The sequence below is a fragment of the Rousettus aegyptiacus genome, unplaced genomic scaffold, assembly GCF_014176215.1.
Source record: "Rousettus aegyptiacus isolate mRouAeg1 unplaced genomic scaffold, mRouAeg1.p scaffold_m13_p_17, whole genome shotgun sequence".
NCBI lineage: Eukaryota > Metazoa > Chordata > Mammalia > Chiroptera > Pteropodidae > Rousettus > Rousettus aegyptiacus.
The window spans coordinates 45,987,633-46,009,946 of NW_023416292.1; the positions used below are offsets into that span (position 1 = coordinate 45,987,633).

The following is a 22,314-nucleotide window of genomic DNA, read 5'->3' on the forward strand; positions in this document are numbered from 1 at the left end:
AACCCAGGCAGACAAGCATCAAAATCCATACTCTAACTACTACACTGCCCTGTCTCTGAGATGATGTCTAATTTATGTATTGATGTTACAGTAATCTGAGTGGCAAACATAATCTGATTTCGTGTGTGTTTGTGTGTGTGTGTGTGTGTTTAATAAGAATATAAGAATTTAAAAGTTGTATTTCTCCCTGTCGCTACTGTTGCAGTGGTCTGTGTGTGTGTAACTCAGATAATGCAAACCCAGAAAATGTAAACATGTTTTGATCACCTGAAGTGTGAAACTTGTTTTGACTCAGTAAGATAAACAGACACCCATGCGGCTGGCTGATAAGACACCGATGACGTCATCATAGAGTATAAATTGAAAGGGACTCTAATGCAGACTCAGAGAGTATTCTCCCTATCCTCCCGGGACTATGTTCCTCTATTTCTTGGTTTCCTGACTGCTCTGCTTTGAAGAAGAGGCCTCCGCTGATCGACAGCATCCGAGCCAGCATCGACCGAATACTGCTTAATACGTGTCTTGTCTCCGCCAGCACCTTCGGGTGGTCTACTAGGACTGAAATCCATCAGGATCTGGTATGATTAAACTTGTGTGATGCTTTGGCAACTATTTGAGCGTGTGTTGTCCTTGATTAATTGGTTTCTCGCTGGGCTCAGTATATATACGTATCTTAGACGAAGTGCTCTCCGACGCTCGTACTGACTTGGCTTTAGGGAGCGAGTTGAGCCACCTATGCACATGTCCACAGAGAATTTGGACAATTGAAAACTTAGCATATGTTATTTCATTTAACTTTTAAACTCTTTGTCATATAACTTTTTTTTTTTTTTTAAGAAAGACAAAATCGAGGTCAGAGAAAAATTACTTTCTTTTTTGTCTGGGATCGCATAGTCAAAAAGTGGCAAAACTTAGATTTGTATCAATCCCTTTTGCACTCCGTTCTGGATACTTAGATTATACCCATCTGGGTCTTGTTCAGATCCTGCTTTCCTTAAGAAATGTTGAAATCATGGAATTAAACTCTCTAAGCAGGAAGGGATGTAAGCAGTCATCCACCTCCAGCCTCTCCTTAGACAGATGGAAAGAATGAGGCTGAAAAGTTCTTGCCAAGGCCACCAGCCCACTGAAGTGGATCTAGAATTAACTTCATGTCTCTTTACAAGTCCAGTAATCCTTGTAATTTCATTATGTAAATATTGGATTAAGTCTTTCTTTTCAGAGGGATAGTATGAGGATTAAATAAAAAATGCATATGAAAGCAGCTATCACTGTTACTGACATAAGGCAGACACACAAAAAAATAGTCTATATCTTAGCACTTACTGATACAAGAATGAAAAGTATGTAAACTATTTAAAACCTATACAATAGGCTGATCTCTGCTGAGATTTTGGTCCTGTCTTTCTCACTAATTTTCTAACATCCTTTGGCAGATATTTGACCTTCAATTCACATATCACTAAAGTATGGAAATTGCACTTGAGCATTTCAATCTCTGCTCAACAGAGGAAGTAGCTGGGGCTGGAAAGAGAAAAGAGAAGATGGAATGTGATCAGAGCTTTAAGTTCCTATCTTTATTCAAATTTCAAATTTCAAATTTTAATCTGCTTTCTAATTTGTACATGTGCGCTTTATATACAAGATTTGCAAAGCATTTGGTTTCTCTGCTGCTTGTTTGTTGTTTTCATTTGACTCCAAATAATTTCGAAGTATATTACATGATATTAAAAATGAACTCAGACAACACCCTTATTTCCAATACCCTATTCTTGCCTCATTGGAGAGTAATTATTCTCTCTAGCTTCTAGCCTCATGCCCAATAGGCTCATTCTCTCCTCCACTAAGCTACTTTTGATCACAAGATAGTGTTGGATCACTGAAATCTACTTTGATAAACTTTCTGCCCATGACTCACTGCTTCACATCTGAAATTTACATGTTATAATTTTAGTCTTCTTGTTCCCAATATTGTTTTTCACCTTTTCAATCTTTCTCTGGGAATTCTATCTTGACTAAAATGTTTACTCTAAACTTTAGTTGCTTTTCTTTCTCTTAGTATGGCATGAAGTCATAAATTCAGCACAACCATCCTTGATTTTTTTTTCTTCCCATTTCACCTCTCCCCCATTATATTAGGATGAAATCAAAGACATACTTCCTCTCTCTTTACATGTTCGAACTCTGATAAACCCAGGACTGTCTTTTTGAGTGGGTGTTTGCACTATGTTTGACAAATAATCTGATTGATTCTTTCACTGGTATTTACTTTTACTCTGACAGGATGATTGACTAATCAACTGGATGAATTCTACACTTAACAAAAAGCTGAGCTAGAGAGAGAGAGAGAGTGCCTTCAAAATAGTCCTGATCCTGAACCCTCTTCATGGTTTCCTTCACCTCCCTGTTACAAAGGGTATATATAATGGGATTGAGAAAAGGGTAAAAAGAGTGTATGCCAAGGCAATACATTTCTCCATGCCCTCAGGGTGAATCCTAGGTGAGCCCATATATACTGTAAAGGCAGAAGTATAAAAGAGTGCCACTACAGTCATATGGAAGAAACAGGTGGAGAAAGCCTTTGTATGGCTGACAGCTGAGGGCAGTTTCACCACAGCTCTCAGGATACCCCCATAGAGCCCCAAAATGAACAAAAAGTTGCACTCAGTGGCCACTCCAATCACTGTCCCATGAACTTAAGCATACCAGCTTGTGTCCACACATGCCAATTGTAATAACGGTGCCAGATCACAAAAGTAATGGGCTACCTCTTTCAAACAGAAGGGCAGAGTGGCTGTGAGGCTAGCAGGTACAAGTGCAGCTGAGAAGCCAGCCACCTAAATGGTCCCTGCTAGCCATAACTGTAGCTTTCTTCTTAAGAGAGCTTGACAGTGGAGTGGGTGACAGATGGAAATGTAGCAATCCAGAGTCATGACACCCAATAGATAGCACTCAGCCATGAGTGCTATGAATGGAAGACATACAGCTGGATGAAGCACACAGCTGATGAGATAGGTAAACATCCATGGAGTGAGGTATGCAGCAGTGTGGGCATACCAGAATTCCAAGAAGGAGAGGACACTAATAAAAAAGTACATTAGTGTGAAAAGTCCAGAATCTGCTTGAATTAGGATGATAATGAACAAGTTTCCTGCTAGGGTGAGGAGATAGAGGCACAGGATCCTCAATAATTCAAGAGGCTGCAGAGTTCCAGTGGTAGTAAAACCAGCAAGGATGAACACTTGAGTCCATGTGTGATTGACATGATCCATAATTCCTGAGAACAAGGGAAAAAGATAAAATAACTACTACTTCTGTATTTTTCCTCTATTCAGAATTTTTCTAGTTCCAAGAACACTGAATGTGAACACCTAAAAGAAACTTGGATATTTTGTAAGAGAGAAACTACAGTGTCAAAGGAAGAAGAAGTTGGAACCATATCCTAGAATCTGCTGTTGACAGGACTGGAACTAGAAACCAAGGCTCCTGATTATAGTTCATGTTTTTTATATGTTATATTAGGCTCTACATACTCAGGCAACTGGATTTCTTTCCTACTCTGCCATCAGTAAAAACGAGAGAGAGGAAAATTCCTACCTCTATCTTTCCTATAGTTTCTAATGATAAAATAAAAGCTATCCTGAGCTATGGAGAAAGGATGATAGTCATCCTTTAAAACTGACTGTTGAGGCACCTTTCAGGAAACCTCTCCATAGTTTATAGTGTTCTCATGAGGACTAGAAGAAGAGATGGGAAATAAAAGAAACGCAGAAGCACTAAGAAGTGTCCCTGATGTCACAGGTCCATGATGCCTGAAAATAATTTGTTTCAGTAGACACATTATGCCTTTGAAAATATAATCTCCAAATGAGACATGCACAAGGAATTCTCATGAAGGAAAGCCATGAGGTCAGAACCTCCTGGTGTTTTTTTTTTTTTAAGAGCCTTACTTAAGTCAGGAATTTGACTTCGTGAACTTGCTCTGTCACTAACTGGCAATGCACACTGGGCTTAGCAACTTCTCCTCACATAACCTCAACTTCTCTAAAATAAAAAGTTTTGAACAGATGTTTTCTAAGACCTATGATACAGATAATTTATGGTTCCCTAAAGTCACTGAAAATGTCAATGGGTTATGAAGGACATCCATACCTTTGTCCCTAGAGTTTTCCTCAAACATTCTAATAAACCTCACCTAAGAAAGATCAAAGCCTCAAAGTTCTCTTCTTCAGCTACTCTCATCTCTATTGTAGCACCCCTGCCTACTACCTGACCTTTTTGATGGCGTTCAGACTTGTAGCTTCTTCTTCAGTGTCACATCTACTTCCAATATACTTCCCTTCTTATATTTCATGTTCCTTCAAATGTTGGTCTCCTGGGGGCTCCTTGCTGTGCATTCTCTGAAGTTGCTGGGTGTGACTATCTCTCAGTATGTATTCCTCTGGGAAAAGATGCTGGGCACAAGAAAGTGAAGGCAATTAGCTCTATTTCTCAAATTATTTTGCTCAACTCTACAACCATGATTGTCGGGTTCTGGAATCCAATCTCAGGGACATTGTCCCCTCTGGGTCACTAGAACTTTCTGCAAGTTCCACATAGTTTTGTATGGGGAGAGACAACCCATCTTGCATAATGTGCACACATGGAGAGTGTTACCTTAAGCACTCCATAACTGAGTACCATCTTTTAAAAATTCTCCACGCAAGGAGATTTTTCAATCAGCTTCATTTCTACTCAACTCCTAAATTCTACTTTATCTGGAACACCTGACCCTTCTCCAGGATGGATGTTTATAATTGCCATTTGATAAATTGCTTCATTCCCCAGAGTCCCTAATATTAAACACCTCTAATTCCAGTCTTGTTTATTGATTAGTAAAACAGATTCTGAGACAGACTTCCTGCATGCTTTGTAGTGCCCAATTGTGTATCATCATGGCTTCTCATTAACAGTATATTACAATGGCTGTGGGTTTACCTTCAAAAAACAATGAATTTGACACAAATATGTGTTTCTAAGAGGCTTATACATGAACCCAAATCAGTGCAAAAAAGTATGATAAAGATTTAGCATTGGATATGAATTAGAAGTGAAGAGTTTGAGTTAAAAGTAGCATGAAGAGAGAAAAGTTGAAATGTTCCATATTTAGGCTTTGCTTGGCTGAGAAATATATTTATTTTCTTCTCATATAATTCTCTAAATGTAGAGCATGCTTACTTAATATTTATTCTATGTTAGAAATGGAGCAAGAGGAAAGAAAAAGTTCTGATATCTTCATCAAGAAATTCATGATTTAGAAAAATAGATAACTAAGAGTTCCTGTTATACTGTTAAGTGAAGAAAGTAGAATTTCAAAAGCATCAAAATTTAACAATGTGATTGTCGATATCTGAAAAGGGTCTGTTATGGGAAATGATTAGAAAAATAGATAAATAAATGTTTGAATTACTTTTATAAGTCATTTTTTTTATTCTTTTAAATATTCTGTATTATGGATATATTTATTTTTTATTTTTGTTAAATATATTGTGGTGACATTGGTTAATAAAATTAGGTAGGATTCAAGTGTACAATTCAACAATATATCATATGTATATTGCATTGTGTGTTCACCACCCAGAGTCAAATTCCCTTCCATCACCATATATTTGACCCCTTTTACTCTTACGTATCTTCCCCTCCCCCTTTCACTCTGATAACCATATAATGTTGTCTGTATCTATAAGTTTTTATTTGTTCGTCTTCTTGTTCGTTGCTTTTAGTTTTATATTTCAAATATAAGTGAAATCATACAGTTCTCAACTTTTATTCAGACCTATTTCACACAGCATGATAATCTCAAGATTCACCCATGTTATTGCAAATGACAGTATTTCATTTTTTCTTATGGTTGAGCAATATTCCATTGCATATATGTACCACATCTTTTTTATCCAATCATATATCAAAGAATATCAGTTATTTTCATATCTTGGTCACCATGAATAATGCTGCAATGAATATCTGGGTGCAAATATCTTTAAAACTAAATGTTTTTCTTTTAATTTTTGAAGTAGATACCCAGAAGAGGGATTGCTGGGTCATATGGAGGTTCTATTATTAATTTTTTGAGGAACCTCCATACTGTTTCCCATAATGGCTGTACCAATTTACATTTTTACAAGCAGTGTTGGAGGGTTCCTTTTTCCCCACAATTTTTCCAACACTTGTTATTACTTGTCCTATTGATAATAGTCATCCTTCAGGTGTGAAGTGGTAGCTCATTGTGGTTTTGATTTGCATTTTTCTAATGGTTAGGTGAAATTCAGCATCTTTTTATGTCAGTTGGCTATTTTTTTGTCTTTTTGGGAGAAGTGTCTGTTCAGATCCACTGCCCATTTTTTAATAGAATTGCTTGTTTCGTTGTTGTTATTATTGAGTTGTATAAGTTCTTTATATATTTTGGATATTAGCTCCTAATCGAAGACGTTGTTTGCAAATACCTTCTTCCATTGTGTTTGTTGCCTCTTTGTTTTGTTGAGCTTCTTTTGCCATGCAGAAGGAAGCTTTTTAGTTTGATGTAGTCCCATTTATTTATTTTTGCTTATACTTCCTTTACTTTGAGGTCAAATTCATTAAATCATCTTTAAATCCAAGGCCCATCAGTTTAGTATTTATGTTTTCTTCTATGCAATGTATTGTTTCAGATCTTATATGTAGATCTTTAATTCATTTTGAGTTAGTTTTGGTGTATGGTGAAAGATAGTAATCGAGTTTCATTCTTTTGCATGTTGCTTTCCAATTTTCCCAGATCATTTATTGAAAAGGCTTTCATTTCTACTCTATATTTTTGGCTTTTTGTTGAAAATTACTTGCCCATATATATGTGGTTTACTTCTGGGCTCACGATTCTCTTCCATTGGTCTGTGTGTCTGTTTTATTTTTGCCAATACAATGCTGTTTTGATTATCATCACTTTGTAGTATAATTTGAAGTCAGGCAATATGATATATCAAAACATTTTTACCCCCTCAAGATTACTTTGGCTATTTTGGATCTTCTCTTATTCCATACAAATCTTATAATTTTTTTTTGTTTTATTTCATTTAAAATTGACATGGGGATTTTTCTGAGGTTCGCATTAATTCTTTATATTACTTCAGGTATTATGGCCATTTTAACTGTTTTTCTGCCAGTTCATAAACTCAAGCTATTTTTCCATTTCTTTATGTCATCTTAAATTTTTTAAAATAATGTCTTATAGTTTTCAATGTATAGGTCCTTCACATGCTTTAAGGTTATTTCTAGGTCTTTTATTCTTTATGGCACAATTGCAAAAGGAATAGTTTTTCTTTCATTTTTTTCCCTGAAACTTTACTGTTAGTGTATAGGAACATAATCAATTTTTGTACATTTACATTTATTTTGTATTCTGTGACTTTATTGATTTATTCTTTTTAATAGTTTTTTTTTGTGTGGAATCTTTAGGGTTTACATGTCATTGTTTTCCAGGAAAACACACATGATCTAAAAGTCAGAAAATATGTTATCCAAATATCTTAAATAATATGAGATGAGAAATCACAGTGATTCTGTCATTTATTCATTAAATATATTTATTAAATTCTTTCTATTTTCCACACTCATATTATGGAAAGTATGAGATGCATAAAACATAGTCCCTTTCTTCAAAATGCTTAAATTGGAGTGGCAAAGCCATTTAAAATACCCACAGGGCACTGAAACATATAAAATATATATTTAAGCTAACTCATAATGAGATGTTTGCAACCTAACTCATGATGAGATACATGCAGATTTAAATACATTGAGATACTATGCTCACTTTTAGATCCACAAAGATGCAAAATAGTGAAACCCAGTTTGTTGGCATGGTTAAAGAGAAAAATACCTTTTCATACATTGTTTATAGAAGTATTAAATAGCATAACAAATTAGGAAGAAAATTAAGCAATAATTATGCTTACTACATATTCACTTGTGCCCAGCAGTCACACTTCCAAGAATCCATCATTTAGCTATGTATGGGCATCCATATGAAATAATGTATACACAAAGTTATTCATTGTAATTCTGTTTGTAATAGCAAGATTGGAGCAACACATTAGCCTTTCAATAAGGAACAGTTGAATTAAACACACAATGGAACAGCATGGAGCTGTTTGCCAAAATTCAATTTCTACAGTGACATAAAATGATCTCCAGAGATCACATAAGAATATTTATACTTATTTGTTTTTGCATAAAGAAAAACTACATGGTTATAAGAAACACCAGTGAAAGTTGTTTCTTACTGTAGGGATGAGGGATGGCAAGAGGTAAAAAGGGGCATGTGAGCTGGGGTGGAGAAATATTCTCCTACATATACAATTTATAAACTATTTTGATTTTTAAAACAATGTAGGTATATTATCTGTTAAAAATATGTTTGACTTTGGGCAGTGAACACTCAATGCAAAATACAGGTAATGTATTATTGAATTGTACACACAAAACCTATATAATCTTATTAACCAATGTAACCCTATTAAATTTAATTAAAATGAATAAATTAAACTGATGTTTATTTTTAATGTACATGTCAAAATACTGACAGAATGCACTTACATATCCTGGTTTGCCCAAGTGCATTCCGGTTAATGTTTATTGTCCCAGAATAACTATGAATATTGCCTTGCTTCATTCTTTCTTTTTCCTGTTTTTTTTAATTTGATAATTTTTATTTTTCAATTACAGTTGACATACAATATTATATTAGTTTCAGGTGTACAACATAGTGATTAGACATTTATATAACTTACAAAATGATCATCCCAACAAATCTAGTACCAATCGAACACCATAAATAGTTGCTATAATATTATTGACTATATTCCTTAGGATACTATACTCTACATCCTAATGACTATTTTGTAACTACCAATTTGCACTTCTTATGCTTGTCCTCTTTTTTATCCATCCTCTAATCCTCCTTCCATTTGGAAATCATCCAGATGTCTTCTGTATCTGTGTTTGTTTGTGTTTTGTTTCTTTGTTTATTTCATTCTGTAGATTCCACATATAAGTGAAATTACATGGCATTTGTATTTCTTCTGTCTTACTTCACTCAGCACAATACTCTCTAGCCCATCCATGTAGTTGCAGATAGCAAGATTTCATTCTTTTTTATGGTTAATATTCCATTGCATATATATGTACCACCTCTTCTTTTGAAAAAATAATTAATTAATTAATTTACTTTTATGGCAGCATTGGTTAAGTAAATCCAATAAGTTTCAGCTGTATACTTTAACAATAAGGCATATCTATATTTACACAGTGTGTTCATCTCCCATAGTTATATTTCTTTTGTCACCATATATTTGACCCCTTTTACCCTATCTACCTCCCCCTTTCTCTCATGCCCCTTACTCTCTGGTAACCACTAGTCTATATTCCATGTCCACGAATCTCTGTTTGTTCTGTTCATTTGTGGCTTTTAGGTTTCTATCCCACATATAAGTGATATAATGTGATTTTCAACTTTTTCTGTCTGGCTTATTTCGCTTAGCATTATTATCTCGAGGTCCACCCATGTCATCGCAAATGGCAATATTTCATTTCTTCTTATGGATGAGTAATATTACATTGTATACATGTACCACAGCTTCTTTAGCCAATCATCTATTGTAGGACACTTCAGTTGCTTCCATGTCCTGGCCACCATGAATAATGCTGCTATGAACATCAATGTGCAAATATCATTTTGGATATGGGTTTTCAAGTCTTTAAGGTAAATACCTAGTAGAAAGATAGTTGGATCATATGATAGAGCAATTCTTAGTTTTTTGAGGAACCATCATATTGTTTCCATAGTGGATGTACCAATTTGCAGTCCCTCTAGCAGTGTGTGAGGATTCCTTTTTATTTTAATGAATTGTCTTCCCATCGTTTTGCTTCTAGTCTCTGTATGTCTTTTGACCTGATGTGAATCTCTTTTAGGCAGTACATGTGAGGTTTTTATTTTTTCTTATCCATTCAGTCACTCTGTCTTTTGATTGCAGCATTTAATTAATTTACATTCAAAGATATTATTGCTAGAAGCTATTACCATTTTATTATTCATATTTTAATTAAATTTATTGAGGTGTATTGGTTAATAAAATTATATAGGTTTCAAGTGTAGCATTTAATAACAAATCATACGTACATTGCATTCTGTGTTCACTACCCAAAGTCAAATCCCCTTTACTTACTATATATTTTACCCCTGTATTATATTACTCATATTTTTTATCTTTTTAAAAAAAATTTTCTTTTATAGGAGTCTCTTTAACTTTTTGGATTTGGTGGTGATGAACTCCTTTAGCTTATTCTTGGCTGGGGAGCTCTTTATCTGTCCTTATATTCTAAATGATAGCTGTGCTAGGTAGAGTAATCTTTGTAGTAGGTCCTTGCTTTTCATCACTTGGAATATTTCATGCCAAGCCTTTCTAGCCTGCAAAGTTTCTTTTGAGAAGTCAGCTGACAGTCTAACGGGAGCTCCTTTGTGGGTAACTAACTGCTTTTCTCTTGCTGCTTTTAAGATTCCCTCTCTATCTTTAACCTTTGATGTTTTAATTATAGTGTGTCTTGGTGTGGGCCTTTTTGGGTTCATTGTCTTTGGGTCTCTGTGCTTGTCAGGTTTGTATGTTTATTTCCTTCACCAGGTTAGGGAAGTTTTCTGTCATTATCTTTTGAAATGGTTTTTGATTTATTGCTCTCTCTTTTCTTCTTCTAGTAACCCTATGATGCAAATGTTGGTGCACTTCATGTTATCATAGATGCCCCTTAAACTTTTTTTAATTTTTAGATTTTTTTCTTATTGCCTTTCAGATTTGTTTTTTTCTGCTACTTTATTTGCTCCAATGCTGGAGCTAAGAGTGGAGCTAAGAGGAGTTCCTAGGACTCCAGCAGCACTCTGCTTCACTTAGCCACTATAGTTGCTGCTTTTCAAAGCCATAAGTTATGGGAATTTCTCCCCTCGGCACTGGAATTCTGGACTGGGGATCCCAGTGTGGGGCTGGACTCCTCATTCTTCAGAGGAAGATCTCTTAAGCTGTGATATCTCTCCCACTTTTTAACTGCCCCTTCAGCATCTCTGCTTCTAGTAACAGTCTTAACATGGCTTCTTCTGTATATTCCTAGTTATAGGATATCTGTTCAGCTAGACTTCAGGAGGGTCTCAATGATGATCTGTAGTTTAGTTGTAATTTCGATGTGGTATTAGGAAGCAAGCATAGTATTTATCTACTCCTTCATCTTGTATTTTTTTTAATATTCAAATATGTCCTTTGTTTAATTTTAATACTTTGCTTATGCCTTGGCATGCTCTTAGCCTTACCTTTGAGTAATGTAGTTCTGACTCAGAGGCACTGCTATACCATCGCACTTCAGCTGAGCACTCACTGGGCTAGATGGTCTGTAACTACTTCTTTCCTGCTTCATTTTAAAAAATATTTCAGCTTTACTTAGATGACAAACTATATAAACACCATGGGTGATAGAATGTTAGCTTTGTTTTTACTTTGGAATTTTTGATCTGAATATACATGTATATAAACATATATATCACTTTTTGAATATGTATATATACATATGTACATTACTCTAGATGAAGAAGAATGAGTGAAATAAGTATAAATATTTTTATTTATCTAAAAATTTGTATTATGAACATATTTATATGTAATATTGTTTTCTCAGAAGCAAAATGTGATTCAACAATTGGAAAAGGTGTTATTGAAATAGCTTATGTAATATGAAAATAAATCACAGTGATTGGGATATATATACATATATCTCAATACACTTATTATATGAAGTATATAAGTTTTTATGCTTAACACAAATATATAGAAAAAGTATGTATATATAGCATTTACATGCATGTGTATTATATATTATATATACTATATATAATATATACTTCTCTTATTACTATTCTAGACTGACAAAACTAATGTCAACATCGAAGAAGGAATGAGCCAAAGAGTTGGCTCTGAGACATCCACCACAATGTATCATATTGATGTCTTGCATTTTTTTTATATCATAGCAAAAGGAAAAAATAATAATATTTGTGTGACACACTAAAGTAAACTGCCAGAGACTAGCTCCAGCTAATTCCAGGGCTGAAGGATACGTGAAGTTGGCGAAGGAAAAACAATAGGCAGCGAGCCTTGATGCAAGGCAGTTTTATTTTTTTATCTCCCCGAAAATGTAGAGGTGCAGGGTTTTTAAGCCCCAAATCCCATTCTTCATTCTGTCTAAGCACAAAGGTCTATTTTTCTTCTATTCGCTACCTGCCAACTCACAGGTTAGGTATGTAAGCGGGGTTACAGAAGCAGAAAGCTTGTTTAGAATGTTATGTTCCTATAATCAAAGATCTATGTGCCCATAGCAATAGTCAAACAGTAATTTCCAGTAAGAATCATTATTTCAGCTACCACATTCCCCTCTTCCCCGGCCTTTGTGGGCCTAACGGGGGCTTTCCACGTAAGCACTGACATAATGGCCCACTCAGAAAGTAAATCTTGCTTTCTCCTTTGATCAAGTTGTTTGATTAATTCCTATTACTCATATTTCTTTGTGCCCTATTCTTGGAAAAGTTGCCTTTCCCCCTAACACCTCCCTCCTCTCCCAAGGATGGAACAGTAATCAAAAGCAATGCATAAATTTTCAATATAGACAATACAGAGGAAAGCAACAAGCACAGATGCTAGCATCGCTTGCTTTGCAAGAGACGCTTCACTCTGGCTGCGTTTACGACTGTGTCAAACAGCTTCAGGTCTGTGGCCTGCGGCAGTAAACAGAAACACTGCTTGCTGACAAATGCAAACTATAGTTTCATCAGGCTGTAATTTCCTCAGGCTGTATCTTATCACTCAAGGGGTGAGGTGTAGAACCATCAGTAATTCAGCTCACCTAATATCTGTATTTGTTGGAAAAATCTGGTTTTAGAAAGATATGAAGGTTTTAGAGAACAGAAGTTGTAAAGTAAAAGAGGAGGTGAGTTTGGTGCACAAAACTGTTCTAAAAAAGGGGCATAGGGAATGAAACCTGGTGGGGTTATAAGAAGGATGCTTAATCTATATCACCCTCATTTGATTATTAGTAGTCCAGTCATTCATTCATTAATTTGTTCATTTATTCACAAATGAACGAATATACTGAGCTCGAACTAGAAATCAGCGATTCTTTTTGGACTGCCACCAGGCAATGTGCTGGTCAAGTAGTATTTTGTTGCCCCCATAACCACCTCTCAATAAAACAATTTGAAATAACCACAATGCAGGAAAACATGAAGAGTAAGAAAGAAAAGAATAGGGCTCAAAAGCCATGCATTGTGGATAGTATAAACTTCATCAGGGCACAGAAAAATACACAGAATATTCTAGTATGACCTTGATCACCTAGTCCTAAAGAAGGTGCTTGATTGGGAGAATTACCCATTCTACTGCTCCACATGTGACAAAAATGTGAGGCATGTGAAAAACTAGTTATGCTCAAGGAAAAAAATTCCCACTGCAGAAACTTACATGGCAAATTTAAAATAATAATGACTATCTTATATGTTATGTTTATTGTTCTGTTTTACATGTGTAAAATAATTTGACCCTATCACAAAAACATTTTGAAGAAGGTTGTTCTCTCTCCCCCCCAACACACATTTTATAAATGAGAAAATGAAAGAACAGAGAGGTTAAGTACATTGTCCAAAGTCATGCCTAACAAAAGTAATAGAGGTAATGATTCGGTTTAGGGAGACAGGCTTCAAAGTGTCTTTTCCAACTACTACATTGGCCCTTCTGGAATAATAAGGCTTTTTATTGTTTATAGAGTACCTTTTAAGAGTCAGGAACACTTAAGCACTTTGCATATGTTATTATATTTAATCTCGATAGGACTGTTTAGTGGAAATCATTACAATATATTTTTTTAACATGGAAAAATGGCTGCTCAGGGGAGGTTAATTTTTTTTACTCATAATTGTATAGCAAAAAAAGTGGTAACACCAGGATTTGGACCAATCCCTTTTCCTCTCTGTTCTGGATATTCAGATTTTACTTATCTATGTCTAGTTTGGATCTCACTTTCTTCAAGGAATGTTGCAATCATGGAATCAAAACTCCCTAAGCAAGAAGGAATGTGAGCAGTCATCCATCCTCAGCCTTTCATTTGGCAGACAGAGAAAATGAGGCTGAGGAAGTCTTATCAAGGTCACTAGCTCACTGGAATGAATATAGGGTTGAATCCATGCCTGTTTACTATAAGTTTAATACTCTTTCTATTTATATTTTATGAAAATGCAATTAAAAACAATTTTGAGCACCATGACCCAAACATAACCTTTCTCTGCCATGTTCCTGTCCTATCTTTGTTACTAATTAGTTCCGTATCCTTGGCAGATCGTCACCTCCTTTGTCCTCAATTCACTCATTTGAAAAGTCAGAATACTAAACTAAATTATCTCAGCAGAGGAACTAATTGAAGACCCAGGGAGGAAAAGAGGGCACAGGGAGTAGCTAGCGCTTTGGATTCCTATTTTTACTTTCTTTACCAGTCTATTTTCTACTTTGTACTTACCTGCTCTATATGTTATGGTTCTAATGCTGTGTTTGTTTGAAATATATGGAATTATATACTTTCTTGAGTGTAGTCTTTGATACTTCAAGAAATCTAGATCTAATTCTTGATAGTATTATGCAGCATTTGCTGAACTAACATGAAGAAAGAAAAAACATTCCTAGTTTCAGGTTAACTGTCTACTTGTGACAGACACAGACAAGGGTCCATTCTGAACAGGTAATATTTTTGGTGTTCTTAATGAAAGTCAACAAGACTAAGGCTTCAGGCATATGGACTGATGTTCAGGAACCAAGGGCTGAATAGTGGCCTGACTTAATTAACTTCTACTACTGGTAAGGGGCAGAGACTGTGGGGAAATCTAGACAGGGTCTGAGACACCTCATATACTAACGCATCTTCTATTTTTGCTGTCTAATGCAGAAACTGTATTTTAAGAGACTAAGGATTAGTCTCTTTTTTTAACTGTTTTAACTATTTTTAAAATAAATTTATTTATTTAAATTTGTTTTAAGTATACTGGACATTGGTTAGACATCTATAATTTTCATAAAATGATCCCTCCAATTATTTTTAATAAAACCAGGTATCATAGACAAGGGAGGGTAAAATCAGGGTAATGATGAGCTCTAATATTTTCTGAACATATCATCTTAATTGTGTCTCCCATTTATCCTTCCTTATATGCCTTCCTCTCCACTTATTCTGGACTGTTACTAATTATTGAACTCATTTCCCTATCTATTCTATGCTAGTCTTTCATTTGCACTCCTCTGCTTCCCCTCATCTAGGCAAGAATACTAGATCAGTCATTTTTTCTGTGATCCTAGACTAGCCCTATAGCCTTTCTGAGCCTCTTTCCTCATGTATCATTTTACATAACCACTTTAATAGGTACATGATAGTATTATTGCTATTAAAACTAATTTATTGGAGGTAAACATGTAGATATTAAATTATATTACAGATGGCTGGTCTGAATGGACTAAAGGATTGGGTAATTTTGAATGTTATTTCATCTGATCTTAATAAGGGCTAGAAATCCCCTTACTGATGCAGTCTCTGTTCTATAGACTGAGCTCCCAGAGCCTCAGTTCTCTACTTGAAAAATAGGGAATGATTGTATGTATCCTGTCCTGCCTTGCCTCAGTGGAGAGACATTGTTGGAATGTGTGAGTGCTTGGTGAATATTAAAGAGCTATAGCAATTTATGAGGCCTGTAGGAATTCTTTACATGGGAAGGAGGGATTCCAGACAGAATGGGAACCTCTATTCAGAAGCCCAACAGCACAAGATGATCTTAGCAATATTTCAACAGTGTTCCAAAACAAATATTAAATATCCATTTCCCTCCTTCTCAGTTAGATCTCAGGCAGTTGTATTGAACTTTCATATACTTAGTCAATCCGGGCTTTTGTTTCAACTTCCCTTTGGTCAAGCAGAGGAGCCTTGGAACAATTGCCACACATAGCCTGTTCTAAGGACCTGAATGTCTAGATATCCCACAGGGAAACATACAGCTAATGGCTTCCTCCCACAAAACTTTCCTTCTGAGCAACTCAAGGGAATATAGCAAAGCACTAACAAGTTTGCTAATGGAAAGCCAAACAAGCTGCTTAATTGAGCTGGGGAAGCCAAGGGGTGAGACAAGGTTCCCAGGAGGGAGGTATGCCTATTTAGTGAAGCGTAGCCTCAACTTCAGTAAGTATCAGCATTTTCTCTGCAGAGACCTCCTCTTACCTGAGTTGTGGAGTAGGGAGCTTTGATGAGGCCCCAGTTTTATCCTTTGCCTTCCTAAATTAATACTAATTGAGAACATGAGAATGTGGACCAGAATGAAAGCAGCTCCAAAATATAGTTTTTCTGGGAGTCCTTTCCCTTCCTAGCTTTGCCTAAACCATACAGAAAACATTGTTTCCTATATTCATAGAAGGCATGTGGAGATGGAGACTGTGAATCAAAATGCCTAAGTTTTAATCTATATTCTGTCATTGATTAACTCTGACTCAGAATGAGTCATATTCTTCCCTGACCTATATTTTTTGAATATATAATATATAGAGATTGAACTTTATGAATTACATGGTTTCTCTGAACAGTTTTTTTTTATGAACTATAATAAACATGTTTTCCATTCTGATAACAGGGTTACAGAAGCAAGAATCAAGAGTAGTACCCTTACTTCTACTTTAAGGAAAAAAAAGTTATTTTTTTATTCTTATATTTTTATTGTTTTAAATTGTAGTTGACATACAATAATATATTAGCTTCAGGTATACAATATAGTGATTAAACATTTATATAACTTATAAAGTGATCATCTTAATAAATCCAGTACTCATCTGACACCATACATAATTATTATAATACTAATGTCTATATTCCCATGCTATATTCTACATCCTTATAACCTGTGTTTTAAACTCTGTGTCTGGTAGATTGCTTGTCTCCATTTGGTTAGTTCTTTTTCTGGAGCTTTCTTCTGTTTTTTTATTTGGAACATGTTTCTTTGTCTCTGCATTTTTCCTGTGTCTGTTTCTGTGCATTCAATAGGGCTCTTAAGTCTTCCAGTCTTAGTGGTTTTATGAAGTTGTTGTCCTTTGAGACCTAATGGTTCAGTCATGCCTGGTTACCTGAACTGGGTGCACAAGGTGTGTCCCTTGTATGGATTATGTGTGCCCCCCTGTTGTAGTTAAGCCTTGGTTGCTCCTTATATGTCAATAGGAGTGATTGACACTTTGGTTATTGGTTGTGAGAACTAGTAAGTGAGGGACTGACCGTGTGAAGCATGATTCACTTTAGCAGGGCTCTGGTGCCTGCCCAGTTTTCCCTTTTGGTATGTCCTCTTCAGATGTAGCCCTGGGTGGTGCCGTGGCTGTGTCCAAAGCTGGCCACCAGGTATGCAGGCCTGAGGGCCTCCTGAGTTGGTTCCAGCCCCAGGCCAAATTTAGCCGTAGCCTGTGCACTGCCTAGAGCAATCTGGGAAGAATCACAAAATAATCTGCAGATGACTGACACTGTGCTGGGTTTAGAGGTAACTCAAGAGGCCAAGCTGAAAACTGAGGCTAGTTGCCACCAGCGCTTGGCTTGGGGCTGCTCAGCAAGAGGTATGGGCATGCTGAAGTCAGATGCTGCTTATTTGGATTTTGTGAACCTTTCAGAGATTTTAGAAAATTCTCCAGCATGAGCAAAGACAGGCCACTTATATGGAAAGCCTCTGGAAGTTGCTTGGTTGGTCCTGCACGCTGGGAGGAGTGGAGTCTCAGGAATCATCAGGGTGGGACAACCAGGGTTAGGTACTTGATGGCAACTCAGATGTGGTGCCCACCTGTGTCTCAATTCTAGTGTGGAGAGAGCTCAGGAAAGGAACAATGCCTTCTGCTGGTACTTCTGTCTAGGAGAAAACTTCCCCTTCAGCCATTGCCCTGAAGTCCAACAATTTAGTTTCTCCCTGTATGTCCCTGGCACTCTTCAAGCCACTGCCCTAGAGCAAAGAACTCAGAGAAAGAGGTCCATCAGTTAAGTCCGCAACGTACTAAAATCTCAAATAAGTTTTAGTTCTGTGGAGTCACCAACATTTCTTCAGAAGCCCTGAGACTACCCACATGCCAAGATGCATAATAGTTGTCAGAACCACTTCTGACATTGATCAGTTATCTTCAAAGATCTGAACTCTTCTTTTGACAAGAAGCAAACAGACCAGAATGCTTTTTTAGTTTTAACTTGAAAGAGATCTGATCTGGAAACAAATGAGGTCTAAACTAATGCATACAAGCCCTAATGAGTTATTGGGAAGAATCAGAAGGTATCAAAAAAAATCTCTGATCACAGCCTGGTACAGAGAAGTTCAATTAATATTAATTCTCTGTCTTCTTCTATTTTAGCAGTGCCCGGAATACTGAAATCTTTTATTTCTCTCTTTTTTTTTATTAACAAAAAGTTATTACAGTTGATATAATATTATATTAGTTTCAAGTGTACAACACAATGATTAGATATTTATATAACTATGAAGTGATCCTCTTGGTTAGTCTAGTGCCCGCCTGACACCATACATAGTAACTACAATACGGATGACTGTATTTCCTATACTATACTTTATATCCTCATGACTATTTTGTAACTACCCATTTATACTTTTTAATCCCTTCACCTATTTTGCTAAGCCTCCAACCCCCTCCCATTTGGCAATCACCAGTTCATTATTTATACCTATGAGTCTGTTTTCATTTTGATTGTTTTTTATTTTATTCTTTAGATTCCAAATGTACATGAAATTATATGGTATTTGTCTTTGTCTAACTTATTTCACTTAGCATGATACCCTTCAGGTTCATTTATGAAATTGCAAATGGTGAGATTTCATTTTTTTTTATGGCTGAGCAATATTCTATTGTATATGTACCACATCTTCTTTATCTAATCATCTATCAATAAATACTTAGATTTCTTTCATACCTTAGATATTGTAAGTAATGTTGCAATGAACATAGGGATGCATATGTCTTTTCATATTATTGTTTTGAATTTCTTTGGATTAATACCCAAAAGTGTAATTGTCAAGTCATAAGGTAGTTCTATCCTTTTTTTTTTCTATTTTTAATTTTTTGAGGAAACTCCATATGGCTTCCCATAATGTATGTAACAATTTTCCATCTCACAAACAATGCACAAGGATTCCTTTTTCTCCATATGCTTGCCAACATTTGTTTTTTTATTTATTGATGATAGCCATTCTGACAGTTGTGAGGTATATCTCATTGTGGTTTTAATATCTGTTTCTCTGATGATTAGTGATGTTGAGCATCTTTTTTTATGTCTGCTGGCCATCCATCCTCTTTAGAGATATGTCAATTCAGTTTCTCTATAAACATTTTAATTGAATTGTTTGGTTTTTGGTGTTAAGTTTTATGAGTTCTTTATAAATTGTGAATATTAATACTTTATCTAATGTATCATTGAAGAATATCGTCTCTGATTTTGTAGGTTGTTTTTTCATTTTGTTAATGATTTTATTTGCTGTGAAATAACTTTTTAGTTTGATGCAGTCTCACTCATTGATTGCTTTTCTTTTGTTTCCTTTGCCTGAGAAGATATACCCCAAAAAAATATTACTAAGAGATTTTAGAAGCATGATGGCTTGAAAGGTCCTATTGATCCCTCTCCTTGAAGTTACAACAAGTTGAACACCTATAATTCAACAAAAATTCCCTGATGAATACATGAACACTTTTAAAAAATCTGCACATGGAAAATCTGAAGGTGGATAAATCAAGGAAACAGAAGAGGAGGAGAGAGAGAAGAGAAGAGATGGGTGCCATGAGCATGGCCTAAAGCTCACTGTAGATTATATGAGGGGAGGATCAGGTTATGAGTGCACTCTGTAGCTCTGAGCATTCCTACCTGAGTGATTACAATGTACTGAGACTGAACCTCAGGGCAGAGACCAAATATAGAAGTGCAATAGTGTGTTTTATCAGTCACCATTGCCAGGTAAAAAACAAAGCCAGGGACCATGGCCACCTTCCTCAACTTTCCCAGAGCTCATCCCACTCCATCCAGCACAATCTCAGAGCTGGCAGAGGGTCCCAGAAGAAACTATAGGAGTAAGTGTTGGGGTACAATGTAGAATATCTATAGCCTTGAGAACTAGGGAGACAGTTCCTGAGTGGCAGATGCACAATACAGCTAATTCTGGTGACAAGGGTGGAGATAGAAAATCAAGGCAGCTGAGATATGGTAGTTGCCATTACAGGGTGGAGAAAAAAAATCACCAGAAGCCACTCCAAGCCCTTCCCACCACTATCCAAGGAGGTAGATCCTAGGATACCTCAAGTATCACAACACTGCATCTGGCTACTGGGACGATCCTGGAACATCACAGGCTCACCTACCACATTCTCCCACTGGGTTGGTGCCATGCAACCAAGATAACCTGGTCACAGAAGAGATGTCCATCTCTTCAGGAAATATTAAAAAAAAAGTTTTCTCTGCTCAGCAGAGATCCAAGAAACTGAAATAGAGCAAAAGAGAATAAAACACTTACTTGCACTTCAGTGATAATATTGGAAAATTTTTTTAAAAAATTAAAAAAACTTTTTTTATCAACCTGCTAAAGAAGCATTGCTCTTAAAAAAAAAAAAGTAGAGAACATTTCATCAATACCAAGAGAGAGAAATAATCTAACAAATATCATGAAAAAACAAGGTGACAAGGCAGCTCAAAAACATAATAAGGATGTCAGGAACATAGCAGAGTAAGAAACGTCCAAAGATCTCTCCCCTTGAAACAACAATAAGCTGTACATCTAAAAGTCAACAAAATCACCCAAACGGCATACCAGCACACCTAAGCCTGGGATTTGCACATAAGAGCTACCGTAGGTCAGACCCCCAATAGTCATAAGGTAGACTGAGAGAAACAAAGAAGCTGCTTTTTGCAGTTGGAGTTTCCTGCAGGAGCAGAGAGAGGAGAGAAGGTGCAGCAAGTTCCCTAAACAGCTCTGCCTGGGAGAGCTGTGAACTCCACACAGCCAGCAGCAGTGCCCAGTCATCAGGGCAGAAAGCAGAGAAGTGGGTACAGCAGAGAAATAACAGTTGATTATTATCAGTCATGGTTGCAAAATGTGAGGCTGGACCACAGCTTCCATTCCCCAATAGAGAGGGCCCTTTCCCCCATATCCTCCAAGAACAAATACCATGGAACTCAGGAAAACCTGAGCAAACTACCAAGTTATCTCTAACACTGCAGGAGCTAAAATTGAAGGCAGCAAGCATGATTGCCTATCTATGAGGAAAAAAAAAGCATTAGTAAGACTTTATATAAAGCAGGGATCCAAGAGGATTAGATGGCACTTACTGGAAACAAAATATAAATGCCTTCTTTGCAACGGGCTAAAGAGAGACCTTTATATAATAAAACGTTTTTCTTTAAAAAAAGCAAGATACATTTCCATTAAGCCCAGGCAGAGAAATAGTCTATTAAACACCATGAACAATAAAGGTGGCAAGACATCTCAGAAAGAAAGACAAATCTCCAGAAAATAAGCTTACATACCTAGAAATATGTGACTTAAATGACAGAGAATTCAGGACGGTACTTCTGAAAAGACTCAGTGACATCCGAAGTGAGTTATTTCAACAATTTCAGGAACTGAAAAAAAAAAAAAAACAAGATTAGCAGAATGAGTTCTTTAGTAAGGAGATAGAAACCCTCAAAAAGAACTTCTAGAGATGAAGGACACACTGAAAGAGATGAAAAATGAAATAGCAAGTTTGGGAAATAGAGTCAACCAAATGGGAAAAAAGGATCAGTAATATTGAAGACAGATATCTAGAAAATTCAGAAGGAAGAAAAGAGAAACTGAAGAATGAAAAATAATGGAAGAGAAATACAAGAACTAGCTAATACCATCAGGAGAAGAAACTAAGAATAATGGACATTATCAAAGACAAAGAAAAGAAACAGGGATTAGAAAGCATTTTCTCACAAATATTTGATGAGAATTTCTAAAATCTAAGGAATGAGCTGGAGCTTGAAATTCAAGAAGTCAACAGAATAGCCAATTATCTCAACCCAAAAAGGCCTTCTCCAAGACACATTGTATTAAAATTATCAAAAATCAATGATAGAGAAAAAATTCTCAAAACAGCCAGGGAAAAGAAGAGGGTAACCTATAAAGGAAAACCCATTAGAATACTGTCAGAC

General features: G+C 36.0%; 1 long non-coding RNA gene across 1 annotated transcript; it reads left to right on the plus strand.

The window, feature by feature from the left end:
* Positions 1-238: 238 nt before the first annotated feature.
* LOC118612926 lies at positions 239-5,053 on the plus strand. The gene is made up of 2 exons (XR_004955287.1): positions 239-578; positions 1,437-5,053. It is a non-coding gene; the product is annotated as an uncharacterized LOC118612926 (long non-coding RNA).
* The last annotated feature ends 17,261 nt before the right edge of the window (positions 5,054-22,314 follow it).